Source organism: Equus asinus, chromosome 13 (genome assembly GCF_041296235.1).
Source record: "Equus asinus isolate D_3611 breed Donkey chromosome 13, EquAss-T2T_v2, whole genome shotgun sequence".
Taxonomy (NCBI): domain Eukaryota; kingdom Metazoa; phylum Chordata; class Mammalia; order Perissodactyla; family Equidae; genus Equus; species Equus asinus.
Genome location: NC_091802.1, coordinates 23,756,501 through 23,778,428, shown reverse-complemented (window position 1 = coordinate 23,778,428; position 21,928 = coordinate 23,756,501). Strand labels below are relative to the sequence as shown.

The 21,928-nt window shown below is 52.3% G+C and overlaps 1 long non-coding RNA gene across 2 annotated transcripts; it reads left to right on the top strand.

The window, feature by feature from the left end:
* Positions 1–14,989: 14,989 nt before the first annotated feature.
* On the top strand, positions 14,990–20,315 carry LOC139040028 (uncharacterized). Of its 2 annotated transcripts, XR_011493708.1 has the most exons (4): positions 14,990–15,332; positions 15,738–15,803; positions 17,192–17,287; positions 20,018–20,315. It is a non-coding gene; the product is annotated as an uncharacterized lncRNA (long non-coding RNA). The 2 variants fall into 2 exon arrangements; XR_011493707.1 differs by lacking the exon at positions 20,018–20,315 and having other exon boundaries at positions 15,197–15,332; positions 17,192–17,329.
* Positions 20,316–21,928: the final 1,613 nt, after the last annotated feature.

Genomic DNA, 21,928 nt, shown 5'->3' with positions numbered 1-21,928 from the left:
GTGGGATACGTGCTGGAGATTGGGGGCCGCGCAGGGGAAGGGAGAGCTCCCCAGAGGACTGAGGGGAGCCCGGGGATCTACACAGAAGAGGCGACACAGCTGGATCTCGAAGGATGAGCAAGAAATCCCCATCTTAACCAGGGAGAGAAAGGGCACCAGCGTGCGCAAAGCATGGAGCCTGAGGGACACGACACAGGTCAAGGAAGGAGGCTCTGGTGGCTGGAGTGCTATGTGTCCGGCACGCGGAAGTGTGGAAAGCTGGGCTATGAATGAGCCAGAAAGGGGGATCTGGGCCAGATCAGGAGGACTTTGGACTTGATCTGTTTTTTATAAACCATGTGTCTATTAATAATAACAATGATAACGATAATAATAACGGCTAACACATACAGGGCTCCCTCTATTTCAGAGGCTGTTCTAAGTAGTCACCACATTGTTCCCTTTTATTCTCCCCAACCCCATGGGGTATATCCCATTAGCATCCCCAGTTTCCAGATGGGGAAACTGAGGCAAGGAGAAGTTAAGTTACTTGCCTAAGGTCACACTGCTGAAAGTGACAAGGATTCAAATCCAGGAACCCTGGTTCCAGAGCCTGTGGTCAGAGCCACCAGGGTGGGTGGGATGCAGCCCCTAGAGGTACTGGCTGCCCCAGGGCCGAGGGTTTCCACTCGCTTCAGGCTGGGCCCTCCTCCCTGGCTGGAGTGCCCCCCACCTCTCACCCAAGCTCTCGGCAGCCAGGTGAGGGCCGGCAGCCAGGAGCCAGGGTTGGGGGGAGCATCTGCGCTCAGTGCTGAACATCTGCCTCCATTTTGATCTGATTACTCCCATCCCCTGTCTACTGGCAGGAGACAGCACCTGCTTTCCACCGTCTTAATTAAGCTGCATTTTTGTTTTTATTTACTTAGCACCGAGATGGGAAGGACTGTCTCCAGCGCTCGAACAGGGAGTGGCGGGTGGACAGGTGGGGACAGGGCTTAGAAAGCCTCGCTCTGAGCCAGGGGGAGCCTTGGCCGCTGACAGTCACAACCCCCCGCCCCCATACCTTCAAGACTCCCCACTGCCTACCTGTGCCAGCCAAGAGGGTCCACATTCCCTGAGGAACCGGTCAAGCCTCTCATTGATCTCAGCCTCAGTTTGAATCCCACCTCCACTGTTGCGTAGTTCTGAGATCTTGGCTAAGACATAATCTTTTAGACCCTGTTTCTTCGTCTATAAAATGTGGTTAATAATACTCGCCTTCCAGAACTAACGTGATATAAATGATATTCCATTCCAGTACGTGCCTAAGCATCTTCTCCATGTTCCATATTATCCTCCCCAAGCTCCCATGAGGTATCTACTATGGTCATCCCCATTTTCCAGATGAGAAAACTGAGGCATGGAGAGGCGAAGACCTTAGCCTAAGGTCAAAGAGCAAAGGTCAGAAGGCTATTAAAGGCTTTCTGCCCACCGGCCATCCCTCCACACTATCCCTCCCTTCATCCACACAAGACCACTAGCTGCCCTCGTGTCTCTGCAGTGACACCTCTGCTCACGAGGTCCCCTCCGCCTGGCTCCACACTTAAGGTCTGTAGCCTGCTTCCTGATTTGTTCACAGAATGGAATTTCCCTGCTCTGAACTTGTGTCTTTCTTGGATTTTAAATCCAAGGATTTGGGCTCGAACCCGAGCTCTGTCACCTACGTGTAGGGTGTGGCCACAGGTAAGTCACCTAGTTCAAATCCTGCCCTCACCTTGACTGGCTGTGTGGCCTCGGGGGGTTTATTTAAACGAGTCTGTTTCCTCTCTATTACCATGAGCAGAAATACTGGCCAGTGCCTGGTACCAAGAAATAGCCCTGGGCTGGCCGAGCCAGACAGCCTGGGCTCGAATCCCAGCTTGGCCACTCAGTACTTAAGTGACCTTAGCAAAGTTACTTAACCTCTCTGTGCCTCAGATTCCCCAACCTGACATGGAAATGCTGGTACTGGTACCTAACCCAGCGTTGTTGTGGGGGTTCAATGAGATATTACATCTAGAACATTTAGCAGGGTGCCTGGCTCTTAGTCAGAGCGCAGTGAGTGCTGATTGCTACAACATCTCGATTGTCTGGGGATTCATTGGGACTGTGAAAGCACTTTGTAAATTTCCAACCTCTGGACCCATACAAGGTATTGATTTGTGCCTGGCCTCATCTCCCTCAGGGAGCAGGGATCAAGACAGCTCTCTGTCCCTCTAAAAGCTTTGCCTTAAGCCCTGTGTTCAGTAGGCGTGAATGAGGCACCCTGCTTGGGCAGGCAGCCCTGCCTCAGTTTCCCTAGGAGCTTCAGCTGTGGCCACACTGGGAGCAGAGGTAAGCAATTGGCCTCCTGGCCAGGCCCCAGTCTGCTGCATGGGCTCCCTGTCAGCACTTCCAGCGTCTCTGGGGATGCCTGCAGTGCGCCCTCATGCCCTGGGGGGGTCCACTGCTGGAGGCAGACCCCCCAAGATCCCTCCAGCTCTGACTTTGCAGGAATCCAGTCCTGCCAGGGGTCCAGAGACCTCGTGCGCCCCGCCCCCTCCAGCCGGGGGTATCTTCTGGGGGACACCTCGGCAGAGGCAGAGGCGGCCACTTGCTGGGGCAGCGGGAAGAGCGGCGCGTGCGGCAGAGGGGGCTTTTCCCCCCTTCTGTAGTTTGCATTTACTTTTCCAACAGGTCAGCGAGCTGCGGAGCTAATTCAGAGAACCGCGGACTCAGAGAACCGCTCAGCGCCGCCTGTCAGTCCGCCATCAGGGCGCCCACCGGGAGAGGCAGCGCCGCCGCGCGTCCTGGAGGATGGAGGCCGGCCCCGCTGAGCGAAGCCCCGCTGCCGCCCCGCGCCCGCGCATCCCCCGGCATCCGTGGTCACGGTCGTGGTCCAGCCCTCCCGGCGCCCGCAGGGAGCAGCGCGGGACGCCCATGCGCGCACACAGCTCCTGGCGCTGCTGGGGAGACCCGCACATCCTGGGTCAATCCCAGGTGGCACTCACAAGCTGGGAGACCTGGGACAGGTTCCTAACCTCTCTGAGCCTCAACTTCCTTATCTGTAAAATGGCACAGTAACAGTGCCTACTTCACAAGGCTCTTGGGAGGATATTAAAAGATTAACATGGGAAACACCTAGCCAGGGTGTGGGCCACAGTGAGTACTCCCTATGGCTGTAATTATGATGGAGAGGTTATAGGTCAGCATCCCCTGTCCAGAGTGGTCCAGTTCTCTGGGACTTCCATCTGGGGAGATAACACAGAGACATGTTACAGGATTATTCTCACTTTGTTGTCACAAATGCTCGGGCACCTACTGTGTGCCAGGCTGGGGGCTGGTGCTCAAACCAGGTTGAGATGACTTGAACGGAACACAGCCCCTCCCTGAAGGAGCTCATGAGTTTTGATGTGGAACGGAAAGGATTAACAGAAAAAGCAAGGAGGGGGCCCAGAAGAGCAGAGGGAGGCAGAGACTGGCTCTGATGCACCTAGGACAGCTTCTGAGGAGGTGGCACATGCAGGCACTGGACAGGGCGAGGAGACGCCCAAAGTGGGTGGGGAGTGATCTGGGAAGGTGGAGGGAGCCAAGCCTGCAGTGTTCCTGGTGCCAGACCATGGAGGGCCTTGAATGCCAAACCTGGGACCCAGGCTGTTCTGAGCAGCAGGTCAAGGGCATCTGACGCGCCAGCCTCACACCAGCAGGTAGGGTGCTAGCTCAGCAGCTCCTGCACTGCGAGGAGAGATGTGCCTGGTTTTGCAAAGCTTGATCATCTCCAGCTGAGGCAGAGCAGCCGGGTGAGGGCAGCTGGGAGAGGATTCTCTGTGCCCCAAAAGGCTGTGCCACAGTTTCCTTTAAATAACAAATCTCCTTGACCTCTTTTCTTTTAAAGGAAATATACTTGATACGCAAGATGTGGCAGATTCTGCATCGAGCTCCTGGCCATAGTTTCTTTCTTTTTAAAAAAAAATGTTAGGGACGGCCTGGTTGTTCGGTGGTTAAGTTCGCACGTTCAGTTAAGTTCACACATTCAGTTAAGTTCGCACGTTCTGCTTCGGCGGCCCGGGGTTCGCCAGTTCGGATCCTGGGTGCCGACATGGCACCACTTGGCAAGCCAGGCTGTGGTAGGCGTCCCACATATAAAGTAGAGGAAGATGGCACGGATGTTAGCTCAGGGCCAGTCTTACTCAGCAAAAAGAGGAGGATTGGCAGCAGTTAGCTCAGGGCTAATCTTCCTCAAAAAAATTTTTTAAATTGTGGTAAAACACACATAACATAAAATTTAACGTCCTCGCCATTTTTAAGCGTATGGTTTCATAGTGTTAAGTACATTCATGTTGTTGTGCAACCGATCTCCAGAACTTTTCCGTCTTGCAAAACGAAACTCTATAGCCATTTAAAAATAACTCCCCATTTCTCCCTTCTCCTGGCCCCTGGCAACCACCATTCCACTCTGTCTTTCTGAATTGGACCACTCTAGGGAGCTCATCTAAGTGGAATCGTGCAGTATTTGTCTTTTTGTGACTGGCTTATTTTACTTAGCGTAATGTTTTCAAGATTCATCCCTGTTGTAACATATCAGAATTTCCTTCTTTTTAAAGTTGAATAATGCTCTATTATATGAATAGACCACATTTTGTTATCCATTCATCCGTCCCTGGACACTCGGGTTGCCTCCACCTGTTGGCTGTTGTAAATAATGCTGCTAAGAACACGAGCGTACAAAATATCCATTCTGGTTTCTGCTGTGCCATTTTTTTGGGTGTATACCCAGAAGCAAAATTGCTGGATCATATGGTAATTCTGTTAATTATCTCTTTAAGGAACTGCCATCCTATTTCTGGCCATGGACTCTTAGATGTGGCAGGAACGTCAGAAATCGCACACACCTGCTTCTGGACGGGGAAACGGGGATCCAGGGATGGCCCTTTCTATCTGCCTCTCGTGTGGGTTGGTGGCCCCGTGAGGACTAGAACTTGGGATGTGGGGTTCTCAGTGCCTGCCTCTGGCCCCTTTCAAGACTGCTGTGGGATGGGGATTCTGCCTGTGTCGGTGGATGGGGACCAAGAGCCCAGAGAGGCAGGGCTCCTGAAGTCACACCGCCCCACCGGGCAGGCAGGTAGGCAACCTCTCCTCCCAGTGGGTTCCAGCTTGCGGGGATCTGGGAGCCCTTCCCATTCCGAGCTTTAGTTCAGGAGGCAGAGCCAGAGGCCCAGCAGGTGACGAGGATGCAGTTGGATGCTATGCAAAGAGCATGACATAGAGGCCCCAGACCTAGCTGTGTGGCCCCAGGCCAGTTCTTCTCTCTTTGTGGGCCTCAGTTTACCAGTTGGGAAGGGGGCAGTTGGTCTCTCGCGGCCCTTGCCCTCTGAGGAAGCCTCCGTTTCCGGGGTGTGCTTACCGGCTCCCTCTGGTGGAGACACCAACAGTCTTCAGTTTGGACCGTGGCTTCCCATGCTCTCGGTTCTCTGTTTTACAGGTGGACAAACTGAGGCCCTGGGAGCAAGGAGCCCTGCAAAGAGGGTGGGAGAGAACCCAGGTACCCAGGCTCCCTGGACAGGAGCACCCCACACCTTTCCTCCCCTCCTCACCATGACAGGGAATGTATGGGTACCCCAGACCCTGTGCCGTTTGCTCCCAGGAGCCTCCCCCAGGAGTCAGCGTTGCTGGGAACCAAGGGGAACAGCTGTCCCAAACGCCTTCACCCTCCAGCTCTGGGGGAGGCCCTGTCTCCTTAGGGTCAGGCTGTCACCCTGAGCTCATGAAGGATGCATGATGTTCAATATGTGAGCGAGACCCCGAGGCAGCTGGTCTATAATAAACTTCCCTCCCGCCCCGCTGGCCGGCACTGTAGAAACATTAGGTGGTGGCCAATATCACTTATTTATCACCGAGCACTCAGGCAGCTGTCCTGGGCTTCCGCCCAGAGCGCCCTCCTCCCTCTTGCCATCTACCAGGCCCCTCTCCTTCCCCGGGCCGCCTCCTCTCTGCTTCGGCCAGCTCTGTCCTGAACTGCCCATGCCCCGTGGGGGTCGTGCACAGAGGGCAGGCCCATCACAGCCACACAGCGGCACCTGGGATTGTCATTAGTACCCAACATTCCAGGCATGGAAACTGCCTGTCAGAGAGGGTAAGAGCCTCACTCAAGGGCACACAGTTGGTAAGTGGCAGAGCCAGGACTGCACCCCGGTCGAGTGCATCGAATGTCCTGCTGAGTCCTTCTGCATCTCCCAGCCTGTTCAGAGCTGCCCTGGGGAGCGGGCAGGAGGAACCTGGTTCCAGCAAGGTCGGTGACTGGGCGGGTGGCCCTGCTTCTGAAGCCAGCCTTGCTCATGGATGACGGAGACTGCAGGTCTGGTCTGAGATTGCAGGAGGGGCTCTGCTCCTAATGGCTGTGTGGCCTTGGACCAAGCACCCCGCTTCTCTGAGCTGCTGCTGCCCCATCCTCACCCTGGGAATCAGAGCTGCAGGCTGTGAGCCCTGTGCTGTGACACTGTGGGTCTGAGAAGCAGCCAGTGGCTACTGTGTTATCCTTGTCTTTAGAGCATGGTAATCTCAGGGGAAGAGAGAAACTTGAGAGCTGGAACCTTCTGAAGGTCCTCCTTCACCCTGCAGATTCCAGAGGTGCTCAGCCCCTGCCTCCTCCAACCCCAGAACGCCCAGAGGAGGGGACAGTCAGCCAGCCCCTCTGTTCTCACTGTCATTGAGGTCAGAGTCAGAGGACCTTGAGGGAACTTCTAGTCTAGCCCCTGAGGCCCAGAGAGAGAAAGGGGCTGGCCCAAGGTCACACAGCAATGGGGAAGGTGTGTGGTCTTTGCTGGCCAGTACCATGCCTCTTGCCCTGTGCTGCTGGCAGTGGCTGCATGGGGCCTGGCTCAGTGGAGGGCCTGCAGATGTCTCGACCTTCTCCTGATGAACCCCTGCGGTAGGGGTCACAGGCAGAGTTCCCTCTCCCAGGATACCCCACGAAGTAGGGTGGGAAGAAAGCAGGGAGGGATGGAAGAGGCTTCTGGAGGCCCAGAGAGCTGGCTTTGCTGGCCCAAGGGACAGAAGAGTCCCCACCATTCACCGAGTGCCAGGATGGGGCTGAAGGCTGAGCCAGGAGCGGGGAATTCAGATCTCAGTGAAGCGGGTATCCCGGCGCCTGGCATCGTTGGGCTTCACCCTAACTACAGTCAGGGTTTCCATTTTCCAGTTGAAAAAAGAGGCTTAAGGAGGTTAAGTGGTTTTGCCAAGGCCGGGCTTCTTTGATTCTGCATCGAACCCAGCTCTCCCACCTTCAGAGTCCGCAGTCTCCCAGTGCCTGTCGCCTCCAGCACGCACCTTCGGGCAGGCCGTGCCGGTTCAGGCTGTCTCCCTCAGGGCCTGCTGCACTCCTGGGCGAGGGCTGCGCTGTGCCTTATCCCAGTGCCCCACGCCCTCTGGGCTCTGGTCAGAGCCCGGCCACAATGGGTGGCCAGGCAGCCCCTGGCGGGTGGTGACGTCAGATTTAGTGCAAGGCTGTGCCATCGCCGCCCCGGGCTGCATCAGCAGCTGCCTGGCTGAATAATTCATCGGGCCTTGTTTACTCTTCCTGGCTGTCAGTGGCTCTCAAAACCCCACCACAGCTCCCTCCCAGGTCCAGCGGCGCTGGCCTCCACCCTTCTCTCCAATTTGGCCACCAGCAGGCTGTGCCAGGACGGGGCCGTGTGCACTGTCCATGAATTATTCAGGCCTCATTTGGCTGGAGCCTGGCTGGATAGTGGGGCTGGAGGAGAGTCCGGGTCCTGCGGTCTGTCCCACTGGGGCCTCATGGAAGGAGCATGTGGGAGACAGAAATGGAGGCGTCTCCATCTCCATCTGAGCTGAACCCTGAGGCCTGTTGGATCCAGGTCACGTGCCTGTTGTGAGCCCCAGGGAGCAGAGTGTACCTTGTAGGAATTCCCCAAGCTGGAAGCGCAGAGACCTGCACACCACTCCCCGTGGGTGCTCGGGGCTGTGGTTGATTGCCAGGCTTACATCAGTCAGCAACGGGATGACAATCCAGTGAGAGGCGCCAAGACCATGGCTCCGGAGTCAGACAGCCTGGGTGTAAATCTGCACCCTTCTACTTTGCAGCTGAGTAACGTTGGCAAGTTACTTAACCTCTCTGTGCTCAGTTTTTCATCTGTAAAATGGGGATAACCATCCTCACGGGATTGCTGTGCAGCGTGAGCAAGATCATACCTGTAACACACCGGAACGTGTTCAGTGTTCTACCGACACGCCACACCGTATAGTCACTGCTCCGTCATTCATTTGCCTCTCCCATCACCCTGACAGCTTTTCGTAAGAAGGTACTGGGTCGTATTTTTCTCAGCAAAAGAAAATAGTTCTCTTCTCCAGGAACTGATCCTGAGGTAGCTCCTAGTAGATGCTGGGTAAACGCTCATTGAGTGAATGAGTAAATGAAGGAGTGAAGAATCGCTCTCTGGAGACACAATGGGCTAATTTACGAGGCAGTGCGTACGCTCCTTCTTGCTGGGAGTGCTGCACCAGGTCACAATTCACCAGGCGTTCCAGAGCGAGGATGGATGCCCTGGTTAGACAGATGCTCGTTCAAGTTCCTCCCGTCTCATTAAGCTACTGTGGTTCCAGGATTCAATGAATACATATGGGTCGTAGGAGTGGGTGGTGGTAATGGATGATGATGATGATAAAGGGGCTAAATCCTGTGACATGAGCTGGGGTGAGGGAGACAGAAGACACAGCTGATTCACTGGTCCAGCCCATCACATGTTATGCTCCTCGGGACGAGGAATTATGGCTTCTCCTCTGTACTTCTGGTGCCTGGCGCTCAGGACATGTGCGATAGAAGTTCCCTGAATGAATGAGTGTCCTTCGTCCATAGACAATCAGGCAGACTCAGGACTTCCCAGCCCAGCATGCAAACTCCTCGATCTGCCTGAGCCAGCTTCTGTGGCCCTTCCACCTTGGCCTTTGCCTCAGTTTCCCCAGCCAGGAAAATGGATCATGTGATTGCTCCCCTTCCCCCCGGTAGCCTCATCCAAACTGGGCCCGCTGGGCCAGCCTGACTAGAACCCTGGCTGTGAGGCTTCTAGCAACCACACACGTGGGATCCCACACCCACCCCGTGGAGCACTGATGAACTATTTTGAAATTTCTGTTGCTTTCAGAAAGACATCTTCCAAGATTTGAGACCAGGTGGTGCTGGTCTTTTTTTGGAGGCGCTAATTAATAATTTAACTTCATATCATGATAATTTTATCTTGTTGCAGTTTGTGGATTTGTGATTATCTCACCCATCCGGTGTCTGGTGCTTGGCACGGAGCATCTCTCCCGCTGTCTACCAGAGGAATGTGCTGCGGGGAGCATCTCTCAGCAGGGAGAGGGCCCAGGAGAGGCACCTGCCTGGAAGGTCTCCTGAACCTGTTTCCTTGGCTGGGCTCCTGCAGTTTGTGGACTGGACGGCCTTCTGGAATCTCTCAAGGGCTGCTTTGCCTGGGAACAGAGAGGGAGCCAGTGACTTTTCAGCTCGGGTCATCTTGGTTTCTGCAGAAATGGGTCTCAAGAGGAAGTCCAGTAACAGCGGGTCCCCACGGGAAGGGCCCTGAGAGAATGTCGCAGCTGGCCCCACCCCACTCTGCTCCGTCAGGGGAACTGAGGCTAGAAACATGGAGAGACTAGCTTAGGATTGGGGAGCAGCTGATCACAGAGCCCATCATAGGACCTGGGTCTCTCCCTCCGTGGGAGATCTCCCATAGATCTCTCCCGGCCCATCCCTCACGCCCCCTCCCCTGAACAAAGAGACTGGGCATCTGGTGGGGAGTGGTCCGGGTGCATTTTGAATGGAGACAAATGATGAGCATTCTGGCCCCCTTCTCCCGTGAGGGTTGGGGACCTGAGCACCCAACTTCCTTGCCTGCTGGCAGGGGAGAGTGGGGGATAAGCCAGAAGGGGACTGGTGGGCATGGCTGGGCACCCTCCTGACCCTTTCTCGGCCTCATGTTCTTCATATCAGGCAGGTGATGCTGGCAACCTGTTGTCCAGAAGTGAGCGTGACTTAGAGTTAACTGACGTGGAAGAGACAGCAGCACTAGGACCAGGGCCTAGGAATGTTCTGGATTTAAAACATTTGGGCATTTCAGAGAGGGCGATGCGGCTGAAACAGGAAGCAGGGGCCAGGCTCTAGAGGGCCACTATTGATGTCATCTTCAGTCTCTGTAGGATTGGAAGCCAGGAGTGACTTGACCACTTAGGTGACACCCTTGGCCTCTAGGGGCTTCAGTTAATTCTCCTGCAATACCAGGGAGAGAGCTCAAGAAGGATGTTAGAAACACTGTCTATGTCCTGGCTGGGCACAGGGCTCTGCTGGGTCTCCTCTGATGGCTGGTCAGGGCTATGGAGCTGCGTGTGTGTGTGTGTGTGTGTGTGTGTATTCTGGGCTCCTCCTCTCTGTCCACCTGGGGTCTCAGTTTCACCTCCAGCCAAAGCTGGACTGGTGACCAGGCCCTGGGTTGGCTTCGGCCCCTGCTAATGAGATGCTAATACAGAAGACCAGATTGGCTATGGCATCAAAGTGTTTGGGGATCCTCCTGACAGCTTGAGAAGCCCCCTAGCCACTCTGGGCAGCTTGAGCTCTGAGCTGGGATGTTCTCCTAGCAATTGTCCCTGTCACTTCTCGTTACAGCTGATGCCCACAGTACCTGCCAGAGGCTGCAGGGCACAACTGGCCATGTTCTCTCCCAGAGCCCCCAGGGAGGCTGGTGCCTGGCCTGGCGTGGTCCCTGACGACTCCGGAGTCTTTGGTGGTGCCAGGATCAGGTCTTGTCTGATCTGGATCCCTTTGGCTGCAGCCTGAGTGCAGGATCTCACAGGGACCACTCACGCTCAGAACGGCGCAGTGACCTTTCTTTGCTTTGATTTCTCCATCCAGGGCCTGCGACGCTTTGTGTTCAGACAAGTCTAAGCTGTGACACAAGCTTTCTCCCCTGGATGCTTAGAATTCAAGAACCTCAGAAGGTCAGAGCTGAGCAGTTCTTACTGATCAGCAGATGGAGGGCATTATTTCAGCATTTGTTTTTGGTTTGCCTGAAAAAGTGTCCAAATAATGTATCTGCAAATTGAAAAAATATTTAAAATCCAGGAAGGTTTGTAATAAACTCAGAGCCCATCCCGTTTGCTGTTTACCTTCAAATTTCTAAATAATATGTGTATGATGCCGTTTCTTGCTTTATGAGTTTTACGCATCACCTATTGGCTTCCTGATATGGTAGACAAGGATTTTTCTGTTACCCACCCCACTCCGGTCCCTTCCTCTTTATGTAGTTATATTGCACTTTGTGGTCGAATCTAGAACATCAGTATGGCTACGTGTACGTGAGTCAAGTAATGGACTGTGACTTTGTTTTCTTTCTCATAACATTTTTTTTTTCTGGTGTGGCAAAGTCAGTGCTCCTCCGACAGCTGTCTGTCCCCTACGTGTCCCACCTTCCCTTCCAGTCACGTCAGGGTCGTGAGCCTGGAGTTATCCCTTTGGCTACATCAGCTGAGAGGCTGTGAGCAGCGTCTTCCATCTCTCTCCTTCCTGGCGAGGAGACTGCAGCCTGTGGTTCCATGTCTGTGAATATAAAACAGAGGACAGGCCTGGGCAGTACCGGAGCGCGATGTGAGGGGGAAATACACTCTATTGCCTGTTGTGACGTTTGGTATTAACCACGTGAAAAAATAGACCCAGAGGTACGAATCAGCTCACGTTTCCAACTGAATCATTTTCTTAAAGTTTTCCCAGCGGGTGTGTCCCATCCGCCACGCCATTATTAGTAGTATTTTGTTCCCAAGTGTTGTCTTACATCAACTCGTCTGTCGATCCCTCCTTTTTCTCTGGATTCTTCCCTCCTGGAGCCCTGACTTTCCTCTTTCAATCTGGCCTATTGCTCTCCGGGCCTGCTGCAACGTTTCCATCCTGGGCACTTCCTCCGCCGGTCTCCGTGTGGATGCTCCAGTTTCCTGGATTCTGTTTTCTTGGTTTCTTCCCACTTTTGCTGGAGCGTATCCTCTGGTAGTTTACTACTTACTAGAATGTGCAAAATGAATTTTCTGAATCCTTACATATCAAAAAAATTTATGTAGTCAACTTATATCTTTTTTTTTTTATGAGGAAGATTAGCCCTGAGCTAACATCTGCTGCCAATCCTCCTCTTTTTGCTGAGGAAGACTGGCCCTGAGATAACATCCGTGCCCATCTTCCTCTACTTTATATGTGGGACGCCTGCCACAGCATGGCTTGCCAAGCGGTGCCATGTCCGCACCCAGGATCTGAACCAGTGAACCCTGGGCCACAGAGAAGTGGAACGTGCGAACTTAACTGCTGCTCCACTGGGCCGGCCGCAGTCAACTTATATCTTAATTGCATGTCTAGGTTTAGAATTCTATATTGAAAACAGTTTCCCTCAAGAATTTAAAAGGCACTGCTTCACTGTGATCAAGTATCCAGTGTTGCTCTGGAGAATTCTTACAGCCACCCTGGTTCATGTTCCTTTGTATGAAACTGCTTTTTCTTGCTGGAAGCTTTTAGGATCACCCCTTTGTCCATATGTTCTGACATTTTACGATAGTACATCTTGGGGTGGATCTCTCTATTGTTCTGGGTACTTGGTAGACTCGTATCTTCGCGTGTTGCGAAATTTACTTGCATTATTTGTTTGAGAATTCCCTGCCTTCTATTTTCTCTGTCAATTGAGTACCAGCTCCTGGGCGGATATAGTCATGCGTTGCTTAACGACGGGGGTACGTCCTGAGAAATGTGTTATGAGGCGATTTTGTCATCGTGTGAACGTCATAGAGTGTACTTACACAAACCTAGGTGGTACAGCCCATGACACACCCTGCTATATGGTACAAATCTTATGGGACCACCATTGTATATACGGCCCATCGTTGACCTAAACGTCCTTATGGAGTGTGTGACTGTACTTGTGTCACCCATGGCTACGATAATGCTACATAACAAACTAACCTGAAACTCAGTGGCTTAAAACACAATCACTTATTCTCATGGATCTGTGGCTGCGAGTCACCGATTTAGGCTGAACTTGGTTGAGTGGCTAACGTGGACGGGGCTTCCGCATGTATCTAGGAGTAGGCTAGGGGATGGTTCATCAAGATGGGATTGGCTGGGGGAGTTTAGCTCTGCTCCAAGTGTCTCTCTCTCTCACTGTGGGACCACTGGGCAGCCCAGGCATGTTCTTCTCATGGAGATGAGATGAAGCCGAGATGAGAGGAGATGGCAGAGAAGCAAGAACCAAATCACATGAACACTCTCAAGCCTTGGGTCAGATTCCCCATTAACATCCAGTGACCTGAAGAAAATCAGTTGGCGGAACCTAAAGTCAGGAGCCCTCTTTAGTTGGGGGAACTGCAAATCCACATGGCAAGAGGTTTGGATATTGGGATAAGTAAAGAATCAGGGCAATCAACACAATCTACCAGAATCCTTTCAGTAGTGTATTTTTTCTTATTTTTCTATGTTTGCCACATTGATCTGCTTTCTAGAAGATTTTGTTGACACTATTTTACCATATGTGTTGTGTATTTTATTTCAAATTTTTAATTTTCTAGAGCTGTTACCCTACCAGCTTTGTTTTTGCCTATCACCCGGAAAGCCAAAGACTGAGATGGGAAGATTGCAGCAGAGAGAGGGTTTAATCATGAGGCAGCCAAGTGAGGAAGTGAGAGAATGAGTCTCAAATCCGCTTCCCTGAAAATGGGGACTTGGGGATATTTATGGGGTATGGGGGCAAGGCGGTCTGAAATGCAGAGATGGATGATTGGAGGTGGGGAGAGGTGAGCTAATTGATGTGCACAAGCATAGTCAGACTCCGTGCCTCTTCGTAGGACTCCTGTTCACAAAATTAGCATGATCTGAGGGGGCAGTTTTTAGCCTCTTGATGTGAAAAGGTCACCTATTGAACATGTCCTTGGGCCCAGTTGATGAGCTGGTGGTCTCAACCAGCCTGGAGTGGCCAAAGAGTTCTAATTCCTGAAAAACAGCTCACACACCCGTTACCGTGGTTACCCAGGCCCCAGGGAGATGGTATCTCTAGGAACCTAGTGGGAGTCAGATAGCACATTGCCTAAACAGCATGGTTAACAACGGGTGGGTTAAACAGCTAAAAGCTATAATCAGTCATTGCAAAAAGGAAAAAACTGTAGTTCCTAGCTGCTTACTCATCAATGGCTAACTGTTGGCTGGTTTCAGAGCCCTTTCTTATCCTCTATTTTTTCCTTTTTCGTAGCATCCTATTCTTATTTTATGAATGCGGTATATTTTCTATCTCTTCGAACATTTCTTAGAGTTTTTTGTAAGGTTTTGTGGGCTTTTTGTTTTTTGAAATTCTTTCCATGATCTTTTTCTCCCCTGGGTCGTCCACCCGCTTTAGCGTGCTCCATCTCCTTCTTGGTGGAAGAGCCCATGGCGTGGTGGTCTCGAGTGTGGCTGACTGACTAGATGGCTTTCCTTGCCCTTGGCTCCTTTCTTCCTCAGAGTCCTCGTCTGTAAAATGGGAACAGAAATAGCAGCCTGCCTCATGGAGTTGTCGGGAGGATTAGAAAAGTCACTACACAGGAAGCTGCTGGAGCGGCCCTTCCACACGGCTCAGAGCTTTTAGTTTTCCACCTTGGGATATCTTCTCAAATAAGTGTGTGGTGCCAAAAAGCAGATGGGAAGTTTCGTATCTGGGGGTGAAGCGTGTGGAGGGGGGACTCGCGTGTAGACGGTCGAGTGGGGCGCCTGCTCTTACAATTGGACGTCATATTGGCATTTTAAGCCTTTTTTCCCCCTCTACTCAGAGCAATTTTTTCCCCATAAAGATGGCGATGAGGAGTTCCATGACTCATGGGGGCACAGAGCCTAGGGCTCGCAGTGGTTTCTGTTTATACTTCCTTCCACTCAATCCCCTTGTTTCCAGCTCCAGGGTCACTCTGACCTCCACGTGCTGCTGCCTGAGCCCCTCAGGGTTTGCTATCATTTCAGGGGTTCTAGGAGAGAAAGGCGACATAGGAGTCAACGCTGTGCCTTCAGACTGTTTGAGCTACAGAACCTCTGGTTCAAGCGACCCTCTCCTTGGCAGCCACATGTAGAGCAGCGGGAAGGACACCTGTCCAGCAGGGGATGGAGAGCCCCGATAACCGCCCCCCCAGCCTCCCTCTGAGATGCTGCTTCTCCAGCACTCAGTTTGAAAACCCAGAGGCACAATGGCCCCTGCCCTCATTTTCCAGATGGCCAAGCCCAGGCGAAGAGAGGAGAGAGGAGCTTGGCCTCTGACTCCCGGTTCATGCTCTCCCTTCCACGCTCTGTTGCCTCTGAATAGCGGGTACAGTGGCTGATTTTCACTTCCCTGTTTTAAAAAGTTAAGGATGAAGTCTAAACTTCCTCCCCACAAACTCCTTCTGGGTCTAGTTTCTCTGGTTCTATCTTGACATTCTATTTTCATTCCTGCCACCTCTGGGGATAATGACAAGGGGCACGTAATTGCTACCTGCTGGAGAAAGCAGCCCTCCCTTTATTTGTCCTAAAACCTTCTCTTCCCATAGTGTGCCCACCACCAGCTCTGTGATCTGAGCTCCTGCTCAAACCCTTCAGGAGGCTTCGTCCCAGTCAGCAAAACTCCTGCCCCTCAACCCACACCCCCCAGATTTTAGCAGCCTCCCAGGTCATGGGTTCTAACGGCCAGTCGGGGTGGAGAACACCCCATGCTTCCATTTCTCTGTCTCTCCAGGGCAAAATTCTATCTTCTTTCAAGGTTCAGCACAAGTGCCACCTTTTCAAAGAAGTCTTGCCTTAAGTAAGTCACTTGATCTTTTGAGCTTCATTTATTCATCTATAAAATGGGAGGCGTGGGGTCTCCCTTCCTGGGTTTTGGGGAAGATTAAATATGCTAACGTAAGACCTGGCACAGTGCTGGTCACGCACACAAAACATGGCTCAGTAACTATTAGTGACTAGTATTGTGTGTGCATCTATTGTAAAAACATCCCATTCTGTCTTTTGATGTGTGTCTAATTTCTCCACTGGAGGGGTGGGTCTCAGCTCTGACTGCACGTTACAATCACCTGGGGGCTTTTTAAAAATCTGGTTGCCTGGGCACCATTTCCCATCAATTGACGGTGAATCTCTAGGGATGGGTGCTGGTGTTTTAAAACCCTTCCAGGCCCTGGATTCTATCAGATAACCAGGGATGGGAACGCTGAGTTGGCCCATGAGCTGCCTGAGGGCAAAGACCAGGCATTGCCCATTTTTATTTCTGTGATCTTGTGATTTATAAGAAGAAATATATATTTGATCTTTGTGCTGGTTTCTGGCACGGAGGTCCCAAACCTTTGTAATTTCCTAAGTGATGAAAGCATAAAAGTGTCTTCTCTTAGGTTAATGAGACGACTTTTGGAAAGCCCCTAGGTCACCTAAGGATGTGGCTGGTCCCCAGAGGAGCCAATGGTGGGGTTAGAGGGTTGGCGCTTCGGTTCCCTTCCCCCTGCGCCCGCTGTGGCGCTGTCCATGGTGTGCACTGCTGTGTGGCGTGCCTGTTGGTTGCTGCTGTGTTGAGTGTGTGCTGTGACTTCAGAGGCCTTGAGCTCCTCAGACCCTCCTCCTTAGCCATCCGGAGTCCTGCTGCCTGGCTGGGAGTTCAGGGACTCAAGTAGCTGCCCCCTCCCAAGAAAGGGCCTGGAGGGAGCCTCCTCTCCCCGGGGCCTGGGCCCCAGTGTCCCATGGGGATGCCTCTCTGACCGGCACCCCACGCTTTCCCTCTCCCTGGTTCTGCTGCCCCCACCACAGTGGCTTCTTGCCAGAGAAGAAGAAGCAGGCAATGTGCACAGGAGGCTGCCTGTGGCTTTGCCTGCCCCGGCCCCCTCTCCACCCTGTGCCTGCTGCGCCTTCCCGTCTGCCAGGCTCGGCTTCTGCAGGAAATTTCCCTGGGCACCTTTACTCCCGGCTGTGTGCTAATTGCTTAGTCTCCAGCCTCCCCATCCACCTCAGCGCTGGGGACAGGGTCACCTTGCCTTATACTTTACCCCTGTCTGGATAGGAGGTAGGAGGGGCAGGCAGGGGCCCGGGGAGAGGGTGGAGGGGTGCCCAAGCCAGGACTCTGGCCACCACGAGGAGGACGTTAGATATGAAAGGCAAAATACCCAGACCTGGCCCTCACTGCCCTCCTTCCTCCGCTCCTGCATCTAGACGCACAGAGGACTCATCTCAGCGCTGAAGGTCCGTGAAAAGAGATGACTCCACAGTCTCCCAAGACCTGTAGGAGACGTGCCAAGTCTGTTTCAGGTGAGGGGAAGGGTCTTTTCCAGGGGAGAGCATGAAGTCGAGGGGTGCTGGCCTGGAGGGGCAGAGACTCACCTGCTCAGAGGCAGGGGAATGGCTTCAGTGGGCAAGGTCTTTTCTTCATGTTGCCTCTTGTTAGTGACAGTACAGCTTTATCCTCTCCCTCAAATGAGACGTTCCTCGTTCCCCAAACTAGCCCCCCACTCACACTCTCCCTACTCCTGCTCCCGTTTTCAGGCATTTTATCCATGGATAAAAACAGCTTCTTCTGGCATCCTTGGCCATTGTCTTATTGTGCCGATGGTAAACTGAGGCCCAAGGCAGGAATTCTTTCTTTCAAGGGCACAATGGTCTTCATTCTAGTCCTGACTCTGTGATCCTTGCACTGTGTGACCCTGGGCACATCCTTGCTCTCTTCTGTTTTGGTTTCTTTACCTATAAAAGAATCAGACTTTGCAGGAATCCCCTACTCCAGTGTGGTGTGTCACAGTGGGGTTCCAGGGTTTTCCCGTGCAGGAACTCAGGGATCCTGGGTCATCAACCTCACAGTAAAGGAACTTCTTCCAAGGGAGGCTCAGGGATAATCAGAGGCCCTGGTGGTGACAGAGGGCTGTGGTCGGGGGAGAGGCAGCTTCCTGACCTCGACCTCCATCTCGAAAGACAAACCAGATGGCAGGGGTGGGAGCGTCAGAGTGACCGAGACAGAACTTCTCAGGAGTGAAGAGACTGCCCAAGCCAGGGCGGGGCCCACCAGACTGTGAGACCCTGAGGGCATGTCTGGTTCATCTCTGTCTCTCTGGTTCTTCACATTCTGTCTCCTCAGAGCGGATGCTTGGTGAGTATTTGTTAAACAAATGAATGACTGAACAGAAAAGAGAGGATAAAGTTGGTTAGATAGCAAAGCGAGGAAAGAGGGGGGATCTCGGTTGCTGGGCTAAGTGGAAAGAAGGAGAAGAATTGGGAGAAAATGACAAGTTAGGATAAGGCTCAGTTATGCCATGGTAACAAAGAAGTGCAAATCGCAGTGGCTTAGAGCAACACTTCCTCCCTCCAGCACGTGCCTACAGGGGCTGACAGTGAGACTTTTCTCATCACAGTCGCTTAAGCACCTCGGATGATGGAGCAGCCACCATCTGACATCCCCAGTCACTGTGTTGGAGAGACGAGAACTTTGAGGTCTCACACCAGCAATTAAATAGTCAGCCTGAAAGCCACACTCTTACTCATGGCCCCTTGGCCAGGACTACTCACATGGTACCTCCAACAGCAGAGGACCAGGAAATGCAATCTTCCCACGTGTGAGGAAGACAGAGAGAGGGAAATACTTGGTGAACAGTGCTAATGAGAGAGATTAAAGAGTCAGCCATAGAGAGCTGAAAGGGCTGGGGGGCAGCTGACGTTCCAGATCTTCTCTGACCCACATCCCAGAGCTCCAAGCCTGTGGGTGGTGCTCCTTTAAAGATCATAAAGTCATAAACTGGCCCCTGGAAGAGAAAGAGAGAAGGTAGGCTGCAAGTGAATCGAATTGAGCACCAGCTATGTGCCAGGCTATGCTGGGCACTGGGAATATAAAACGAACACAGTCCCCGCCCTGATGGAGCCCACAGTTGCATAAGAAACAGTGAAGCATGAAATAACATGAGGATTTGACATCCTAGATCCAAGCGGGCAACTGACCAGCCAAGGAAAGAGGAGGCAGTATGGTCTGTAGCTGCACTTGGTGGTTGCTGTATTTTTTCCTATTGCTTCGAAGTTGGGGCTGCCCAACAAAGTCTCAGGCCAGTGCAATTACCTGGTTTCTGGTTCCTGCCTTTACCTTCACTCATGCCCCTGCAAGGTTAGGAGCCTCTGTAAATGGATCCATTCTTGGGGGAGAACCAACGACTTGCCCCAAAGTCTTCAGAGTTCATTAATGTTGTCTCAACGATTGTGTCCTCTTATTAATGGGAATGTTTCATTTCAATTTTCACAGACATTTTCTTGGTGACATTGTGCTATTCGTGTTCTGAGCTCCTCAATCCAGTCAATTAAAAGCCAAAAATTAGAGAGAGAGAGGGAGAGAAGGAAAAGAGAGGGAGCTAGGGAAGACTGGACCCCTTTGTTTTGGTAAGATGGGTTTGCTTTTCAACCATTCGGAGGAAAATCCCCCCCTCACCAAATCTGGCTTTGTGCAGTTTGACTTGAATTAGGAAAATCAAAGGGCTTGGGGCAGCAAAACTTGAGTTAATACCAAATGTAACAGAGTCAGAAGAAGGGAGATAAAGGGAGAAATTACACATATCTGCTCACTTATGATTGACGGCTTCACCAGAATCACAGCTGTCAGCAGTCCAGTCCTTTAATGGCCCCTCGCTGCCTTCAGAATGAAGTCTGGAGCCCTTAGCTTGGGATGAAAGGCCCCTGGTGGAATGTCTTCATGCTGCCTTTCCCTCTAGCTGCCCTTTCTCTTTGACACCCACCCGCACCCCACATTCTAGTTCTAGGCTGCATTTCTTACACTCACCCAAACGTGGCTTGTGCCTCAGTGCCTTTGCACTCACTGATCCCTCTGCCTGGGATGCCCTGCCAGTTCCCTACTTGGAAAATTCCTCCCGTGGCTCAAGCATCTCCTACCCCTTCAGCCTCTGTCTAGGCCCCGCCCCTATTCCCTGTGCGGTCTCCTTTGTGCCTCCACCGTCTCTTGTACGAATTTTCATCCCATTCCTTATGGCACTGACAGTTGTTTCCTTGCAGGTCTCCGCAACCAGGCTGTGGAACCCCAGATGGCAGTTATGGCGTCTTATTCCTTTTTCTATCTGCTGTGCTGAGCAGGGGGCCTAGCACATGGCAGGGTCTCGGCATACATTTATGGAATAAATTGAGTGAATGCATGAGTAAAGGAATGAATGAATTGGAGAGCCTCTGAAGGGGCACTGAGTGTAAGCTTCCACTCAAAACCAGAATTCCTTCTACAGCAGGAGTCAACAAACTACTGCCCGTGGACGAATCCTGCCGGGTGCCTCTTTGTTTGAATAAAGTTTTATTGCAACACAGCTGCGTCCGTTCGTTGGTGAATTACTCGCAGCCACTTTTGGAGAAGAGCAACAGAGTTGAGTGGTTGGCATCGTATGGTCCTCAAAGGCTACAGGATGTCGTATCTGGCTCTTTACAGAAAAGTTTGCCTACCTCTGTTTCGTAGCATTGGCTCCTAGTCTTTTTTGGATTAGAGACACCTTTGAGAGTTTGATAAAAAGCTTTGAAATTGGGTATATGCACACACATAGAACATTTTGCATTCACTTACGTGAGGATCAATGACCCCTTGAATCTGATGCATCAGTCCCCTAGGGATCCAGGGGCGCCAGGTTAAAAATTCTGTTGCCCAAGGCTAGTGAGACTAGAGCTGAGAAAGTGATGGAGAACGTAGTGGGAGAAAAAGTAAAAAAGTTAAGAGATACTCTGAAAAAATATAACTTAAAAAAATAGGAGGGGCTGGCCCATTGGTGTAGTGGTTAAGTTCGTGCATTTGGCTTTGGTGGCCTAGGGTTCACCAGTTAGGATCCTGGGTGTGGATCTACCCACCACTCAACAAGCCATGCTGTGGTGGCATCCTACATAAAATAAAGGAAGACTGGCACAGATGTTAGCTCAGGGCCAATCTTCCTCAGCAAAAAAAAAAAGGAGACTACATTGCCCAAAAGCATCTCTAACATATAGTTGGTCACCTTGTGTGTGGTATCTCCAGTCCCAGGAAACTCAGTACCTGTAGCACAGCATGTTCTGCTGTTACAGGAATGCACAGTCTGTGAGGAAAGCCCACCTTACACTCAGCTGAGCTCTTGTACCTGGAGCCCACTGGCCCTCCTGGAGAGGCAAGGAGAAACCAGAATTCAGCCCCTGTGCCCCGATCCTCCTCAGGAGAGGCGGCGTGGGGAGGGAGATGGGGGAGGAGCCGGGACCATTACAATTGATCACAAGCAGCCTTGCTTTCTTAAAAACAAGGGCCGGGGAAAATGTGTGTGTCTGGGAGCTAATGAAGTCGTGAGCAATAGGAGGCGTTAGGCCTCTGGGAAGCAAATTGTGGTCCAAATGAGCTCATTTTTTAGAAGAATTATTAAATTAGCAGATGAAAGAAACACATTAGACATTATGAATCTTGCTTTTAGCAGAGCACTTGATGGAGGGTTGCACAGATGCTGGCTCAATTTGTTCCTCCCGGCGTCGGAGGGAAGCTGGCATCGCTGGGCCCCCCGGTGGGAAGGACGGAGTGGGGCCATGTTTAATGAACGCCTGGGCTGGGCCCTGTCTTGCAGACTTTAGGTCACCATGCCCTGAATCCCACAGCAAGGAAGGGGTGATGTCCTCCTTTCAGAAGGGAGATGGACTCAGAGCAGTGGAGTGCCTCAGCTCGCACAGGGTCAGGGGCTGAGCCCACGAATCGTGGTCTGCCTTAGTCCAAACCAGTACTCTTGTACCGGGGTGAGAGGTGCTTCCCTGCCAGGATGCGAGGTCACCACCTCCCTTGGGGGCCACTTGGAAATGGAAAGAAGGACCATGAGACATCAGCAAGTGAGGGGGTTAGGACGAGAGCTGGAGGCAGGCAGGAGGGGCTGCGAGCTCCCGCGGGGCTGAGTCAGGGTAGGCGGGGAGGCTGGTCCCTGTGGC